We start from the raw sequence: 7,771 nt of genomic DNA on the forward strand, positions 1-7,771 counted from the left end.
GATACCGAGGCCAGGTGCATGCATAAAGGAACATTCCAACACCTAGGGACTGAAAGAGGGCAAGACAGGAAGCACTGGAGCAAAAAAGAGATCCCAGGAGATCCCTTAACAAACACTGGGTGAACTTTCATCCACTACCCAGTTCAGGATCACAGATGTAGGGTAGAGAGAAACAATTGTGAGCATGGGCCCTCATTTCTCTGAACCTGCATTAGTTTCCCAGCAGGTCAGTAGTGCCCGAGTTAAGCAAAAGTCTACTGAAAATCTCAACCAGAACAAGCCAATAGATCGTAAACCTGAGTGAGGACTTTACACAGCTTAGATAAGGAAGACAGGGAACAGATCAACCCTTGGATCACACCACTATAGGGGCATTGAAAACTTGCAGGCCCCTAGCTGGAGCTGTGAAATCAGCAGCAAGATATGAGGACAGAAACTCAGGCTTGACATCCTCCCCACAAGTGTGCAGACCTCAGCACTAATATGAAGTCTAGAGTAAAGAAGTAGGCTGGAAGAATGAGCAAACAAAAAAAAAAATCCAACCACTTAACTGGTGACAGGTAATCTTGAGATACAAACACGGGGAATGACTCCAGAACATTTAAAAGCAAAGCCTTAAAAGAAAATGCAGGTGGGCTACAAGTCAAAAAAAAGTTCATAGAAGAATTAAAGCAAATGTTAAAGAGCTCAAAATTTATTTTAAAAACCAAGGGGTGGGGATTCCAGGAGGATGGCAGAATAAGGCAGGAAATTACCTGGCTCTCCTAAATCTCCCCACAAACAATATAAAAAAGCGCCTCAGAGTGAACTTTGAGTGACAGAAATAATTTAAAGTTAGGTAAAGCAGTTGTCTACCTAAGACAACTTCAGAGGATGTGAGGAAAGACCCCATCTCCGGGTAGTTGTTTGACCTGATTGTAGTGCAAACACATCTGGGTAGATACTGCTGAATCAACAAACAACAAGCTGTGGGGGCAATTGTGGTATCCTCAATTTCAGGAACTTTAATCCCACAGCAGTTGGGGTTGGACATTGGGTCAGGAGGAGATTGCAGGGCCCTCTGCTGGTGTTTCATGCTAGTTCCAGTTGCACTGACATTCTAGAGCTGTGGCTGTGGGGTGAGGAGGTATGAGTACATGCTGGGTGAGTGTGGTCACAGATGGCAAGGGCCCTGTTGACCTTAGGCACTTGTGGAGTCTCTGGTTTTGGTTTCAGGGCAGAGGGGTGAGCTGAAGCTTACAGCTGCAGGAGGGACCACAGGAAACAAGAGCATTTGATTTGGCAGCATTTCAGGGTGACCTGATTGTGGCTCAGGGGCCAAGAGGAATACCTGAAGTTAGGGCCCTGGATAGATCTCAGAAAAAAACAGCACAAAAACCCTAAAGTCTGAGATATTGCCCCCCACACCTTGGGACTAGAGCCTGATTTTGACACAAAGTTAACAGACAAGAAATAAGCTGTTTAAAAAAAATGAGTAAATGAAAGAGAAAGAACGCAACCATACATAGCTATTATGGTGATAGAGAAGATCTAGGTTCAAATGCAGAAAAAGGTAGTGAAGTTAAAACAGCTACTTCTGTTTCAAAGAAAAAAGCAAAATGGTCACAAGCCCCAAAAGAATTTTTGGAAGAGTTTAAAAAAGGATTGTAAAAATCAAATAAGAAAAAGATGAGGAAAAATTGGGAAAAAAATAAGAGTAATGCAAGAAAATTATGAAAAGAAATTCAACCAATTGGAAGAGATCCAAAAATTTATAGAAGAAAATAACTCCTTAAAAATTAGAATTGGGCAAGGGGAAGCTAATGACTTCATAAGACACCAAGAAATAATAAAATTAAAAGAATGAAAAAATAGAAGAGAATGTAAAACATCTCATTAAAAAAACAACTGACCTGGAGAATGGATCTAAGAGAGGTAATATAAGAATTATTGTACTACCTGAAAGTTATGATCAGAAAGAGTCTAGATATTATACTTCAAGAGATTAAGGAAAATTGCCCTGAAGTTTTAAAATGAGAGGGTAAAATAGAAACAGAAAAAATCCACCAATCACCACCTGAAAGATCCCAAGATGAAAACTCAGGAAAATCAGCTAAGTTTTGAAGCTCCCAGGTCAAGAAGAAAATACTACAAACAATTGGAAAAAAAAAACAATTTAAATACTGTGGCGTTACAGTCAGGATAAGACAAGACTTAGCAGTTTCTAAAAGACTGAAGGTCATGGAGCAATATATTTTGAAGAGTAAAGGAACTGGGCTTGCAACCACGGATAACCAGCAAAGCTGTGTTATCCTGAATGGAAAATAGACATTTAATGAACAAAAGGGCTTTCAGATATTTGCAAAGAAAAGATCAAAACTAAATAGGAAATGTGACCTGCTAGATTCAGGAGAAATATAAGAAGGTAAACATTAAAGACCAATTATAAAGGACTTAAAATCTTTACTTCTTATATAGGAAAACATTATCTGTAACTCTTAAGAATGTTATCATTTGAGCAGAAAGATTTCAGAAAAACCTGGAAAGACTTACATGAAATGATGCAAAGTGAAGTGAGCAGAACTAGGAGAATGTTGTACACAGTAACAGCAATACTGTAGGATGATCATCTGTGAATGACAGATGTTCTCAGCAATACAACTATCTAAAACAATGCATGATGAAAAATGCTGTCCACCTCCAGAGGAAAAAAATGGATGCAGTCTGAATGCAGATTGAAACATACTGTTTTTCACTTGATGTATTTTTGTGTCATCCCCCCCCCCCCCCGTCTGTGTCTTCTTTGACACCATGACTAATATGGTAATAATGTTTTGCATGATTGAACATGCCTAATGTAACAAATTAATGTTTCAGGGAGGGGGAAGGAAGGGAGGGAAGGAAAAAATATGAAACTCAATTTTTTTTTAAAAAAAATGAATGTTATGAGTCTTTACATTTAGCTGGGGGAAAATAAAATTTTTTTTCAGTTGCAAAGATTTACTGCAGATAAAATAATTTCAGAAAATACAACAATGTAGACCAGCTTTCCCACTTATACTCCAGCAAATTTATTATTTTTATTTTTTGCACAGATGTGTAGAGGGGATAATGTTTCTTTTTTTTTTAGTGCTTTATTTTTATCTTTCCCCAGTTACATGTAAAAACAATTTTTAACATTCATCTTCAAAACTCAAGTTCCAAATTCTCTTCTTTCCTCCCCACCCCCCTACACAATTGAGAAGGCAAGCAATTTGATATAGGTTATACATGTGTAGTCATGCAAAACACATCTTTAATAGTCATGTTGTGAAAGAAAACATGGACCCCCCAAAAAAACCTCAAGAAAAATAAAGTAAAAAAAAAGTATGCTTCAATCTGTATTTAGACACCATTAATTCTTTCTCTGGGAATGGACAGCATTTTTCATCACAAACCCTTCAGAATTGTCTTGGACCATTGTATTGCTGAGAACAGCTAAGTCATTCACAGCTGATCAGTTACTTTATACACAGTACATTTCACTTTGCATCAGCCCATGAACATATTTACAAGTTTTTCTGAGAGCATCCAGCTCACCATTTCTTATAGTACCAAAGTATTCCATCATAATCACATACCACAACTTGTTCAGCCATTCCCCAATTGATGGGCATCCCCTCAATTTCTAATTCTTTGCCCCAAGAAAAGAGCTATAAATATTTTTGTACATATGAGTTCTTTCTGTTTTTTCTCTTTTGGTATACAGACCTAGTAGTGGTATTCAAGTGCTTGGTCAAAGGGTATATGCATGGTTTTATAGCCCTTTGGGCATAGTTCCAAATTGATCTTCAGAATGGTTGAATCAGTTCACAGCTCCACCAACAATGCATTAATGTCTCATTTTTCCCACATCCCAAGATTTGTCTTTTATTTCTTCTGTCCTATTAGCCAATCTAATAGGTATGTAGTACCTCAGAATTGTTTTAATTTGCATTTCTCCAATCAATAGTGAGTTATTTTTCATATGGCTATAGATGGCTTTGATTGCTTCATCTGAAAAACTGATCATATCTTTTGATAATTTATCAATCGGGGAATGGCTCTTATTTTTACATTTGGCTCAGTTCTCTATTTGTATGAGAAATGAGGCCTTTATCAGAAGAACTTCCTTCAATTTTTTTCATGGTTACTGCTGCTAACTGTATTTCCCTCCATCCTATCCCCTCATTTATTCTGTTCTCTCTCTCCTTTCACAGTCCCTCCTGAAGAGTGTTTTGCTTCTGACTACTGTCTCCCCCAATCTGCTCTCCCTTCTACCACCCCCCCCTTTTATCTCCTTTTCCTTTCCTGTAGGGCAAAATAGGTTTCTATACTCACTTGAATGTGTATGTTATTCCCTCTTTGAGCCAATTCAGATGAGGGCAAGGTTCACTCATTCTCCCTCACCTTTCCCCTCTCCCCTTCCACTGTAAAAGTTTTTCTTGCTTTGCTTATATGAGATAATTTACCCCATTCTACTTCTCCCTTTATTTTTCTGCCAGTACATTCCTTTTACCCCTTAGTTTTATTTTTAGGTATCATCCCTTCATATTCAACTTATACCTGTGCCCTCTGTCTATATATACTCCTTCTAACTACCCTAATAAAGAGAAAGGTCTTATGAGTTACAGATATCATCTTCCCATGTAGGGACGTAAACAGTCCAACCTTACTAAGTCCCTTATGATTTCCCTTTCCTGTTTACTTTTTTATGTTTCTCTTGTCTTGTATTTGAAAGTCAAATTTTCTATTCAGCTCTGGTCTTTTCATCCAGAATGTTTGAATGTCCTCTATCCCATTGAATATCTATTTTTCCCCCTGAAGAATTATACTCAGTTTTTCTGTGGTGATTATTGGTTATAATCTTAGTTCCTTTGCCCTCCAGAATATCATAGTCCAAGCCTTCTGATCCTTTAACATAGAAGCTGCTAAATCTTGTATTATGCTGACTGTGGCTCCACCAATCTTGAATTCTTTCTTGCTGTTTGCAATATTTTCTCCTTGACCTGGGAGCTCTGGAATTTGGCTATAATTTTCCTGGTAGCTTTCATTTTGGGATCTCTTTCAGGAGGTGATCAGTGGATTCAATTTCTATTTTACCCTCTGGTTCTTCAGAATTTTTTGTCTTCTTTACCAAGTTGTTAACTCGTTTTTCATGATTTTCTTGCATCACTCTCATTTCTTTTCCCAATTTTTTCTCTACCTCTCACTTGATTTTCAAAATCCTTTTTGAACTCTTCTGTGCCTGAGACCAATTCATATTTTTCCTGGAGGCTTTGGATGTAGCTTTGACTTTGTCTTCTGAGTGTATTTTGATCTTCCTTGACACCATAGTAGCTTTCTATAGTGAAGAATTTTTTTCATTGTTACCTCCTTTTCCCAGCCTATTACTTGACTTTTAACTTTTTGTCAAAGTAAGACTCTTCTCCTCGGGTGGAGGGCACCCTGTCCCAAGCTTCAGGGTTTTTGTGCCACTATTTGCAGAGATATTTCCAGTGACCTGTAAGGTTTCAGTTCTTCCAAGGTGGTGTGATCTAAGGAGAGGTGTTTACTCCTCTCCTGACCTGTTCTCTAGTCTGTGAATGACCACAAGCACTCCTTTCTGCCCTGGAACTGTGAAGGGGGTGTCTCCTTCCACTGTGGTCCCAAGCTCTGCTATGCTACTGCTACTTCCCCTGGGACTGCCACTCAGGACTGTGACACAGATCTGAGTATGGGCAAAACAAGAGTCCTGCCTCAGAGCTAGGAAAAAGACTCCTGTAATCTCCTTCTGACCAGTTGTTTGACCTCTTTACCATCTGCGGGCTGAAAGCTTCAGAAGCAGCTGATGCTGCTACTGATTCAATCACTTGGAAGGTCTGTTCCTGATTTGCTGAGGCTGCGGTTGTGCTGGTGAGACCTGTACTTCTCTCTAGTGTAAGAGACCTTTCCTGCCCATCTTCCAAGTTGTCTTGGTTTGGAAATTTGTTTCACTGTCTTTTTATGGGTTCTGCTGCTCTAGAGTTTGTTTAGTCTTTTTAAAAAGGTATTTAAAGGGTTTGGGGGAGATCTCAGGAAGGTCCTTCCTTTACTTTACCTGGATTCATTCTCCAAAAGTAAACATTTTTTAAATAAGGAATGTTGTCATTAATTAATTTGAAAGAGCATGCATAGATAGAAAGCTTGAGGTTGAGTATGATGGGATGATACTAAAAAATAAAACTGGGTAGTGAGAGGTAAAATGGGGCAATTATTTCATAAAAATGAGGAATGGAAGAACAGGCAGTAGTGGGTGGAAGGCTAATGTGCTAGAACCTTATTATCAGAATTGGCTTAAAGAGGGAATAACATATGAGAGGATAAATCTTAACTTAGAAGAAACACCTTTTAAAATGAGATCTATACATGGAGTAAAAATGAAAGGGCTGGAGTACAATATGTTATACTTCAGCTGATGCAAAGAAAAAGAGACTGAATTAAGAGAGATAAAGAGAAACTACATTGCGATAAAGGTGCCATAAATAATGAAGTAACATTAATACTAGACCTATATATATCAAATGCTATAGAATCCAAAATTTTAAAGGAAAAGCTTATTTATAGACGGAAATAACAAAATTATTAATAGTGGGGGGACTTCAATCTTCCCCTCTCAGAACTAGATAAATCTAACCAAAAAAAGAAAGAAATCAAGGAGGTGAATCTTAGGTAAGCTAGATATCTGATATCTGGAGAGAATTGAAAGGAATACACCTCTTTCTCTGCATACATGGTACTTTATAAAAACTGACCATCTATTAGGGCATAACAATTTTGTAGCTGAATGCAGAAATATTAAATGCATCCTTTTCAAATCGTGATGCAACAAAATTATATTTAATAAGGGACCATGGAAACAGAAAAAATTAATTGGAGACTAAATAATCTAAATAACGAGTGGGTTAAAAGACACATCACAGAAACAATTTTATTAAAAAGAATGATGATAATAAAGCAACATATCACAACCTATGGGATACAGCAAAAGCAGTAATCATAGGAAAATTTATATCTCTAAATGCTTACAACAATAAAATAGAAAAACAGCAGACCAGTAAATTGGCTTTGCAATTAAAAAAAACTAGAAAAAGAACAATAAGCTCACAATCTGATGAAGGAGTCGACAAATATGCATAAATAAGCTATATGCAGGAAAAATAGGAATTCTAAAAAAAGTACTGGAATTGAGGAGTTGGAAAAGGCTTCCTGAAGATGTGATTTTAGATGGGATTTGAAGGAAGTCAGCATACAGAGATGAAGGATAGTATTTCAGGCATGGAGGAACAGCCAGAGAAAATGCCTAGAGCCAAGAGGTGGAATTTTCAGGAATAGCAAGGAAGCCAGTGTCACTGAATCAGAGTATGTGGGAATGTTTAAGAAGACTGGAAAGGTAGGAGGTGGCTAGGTTTGAATGTTTGAATGAAAGGGCTTCCTGGAGGTAATGAGGGAGAAATGGGAGTTAACTGAGCAGGGGAGTGACACATGGTTAGACCTTTGCTTTAGGAAAATCACTTTGGTAGCTAGATGGAGGATTTACACAAAATACTTATCCAAAGCAACATAATAAATGAAATTAAATGGGACTTTTAGTCCACATTTGAATATAGTTTAGAATCCAGTAGAATGGTACAGCTGGCTTCTTGTAGGCAACTGTTATGGTTCCGCATTGAAATGAATTTCATTATTACTACAGGGATGGAAAAGGGAGACTTTTCCAAAATGTCTCATCTGAAAACTCATAGACCACAGGAAT

This window comes from Trichosurus vulpecula, chromosome 5 (genome assembly GCF_011100635.1).
Source record: "Trichosurus vulpecula isolate mTriVul1 chromosome 5, mTriVul1.pri, whole genome shotgun sequence".
Classification (NCBI taxonomy): domain Eukaryota; kingdom Metazoa; phylum Chordata; class Mammalia; order Diprotodontia; family Phalangeridae; genus Trichosurus; species Trichosurus vulpecula.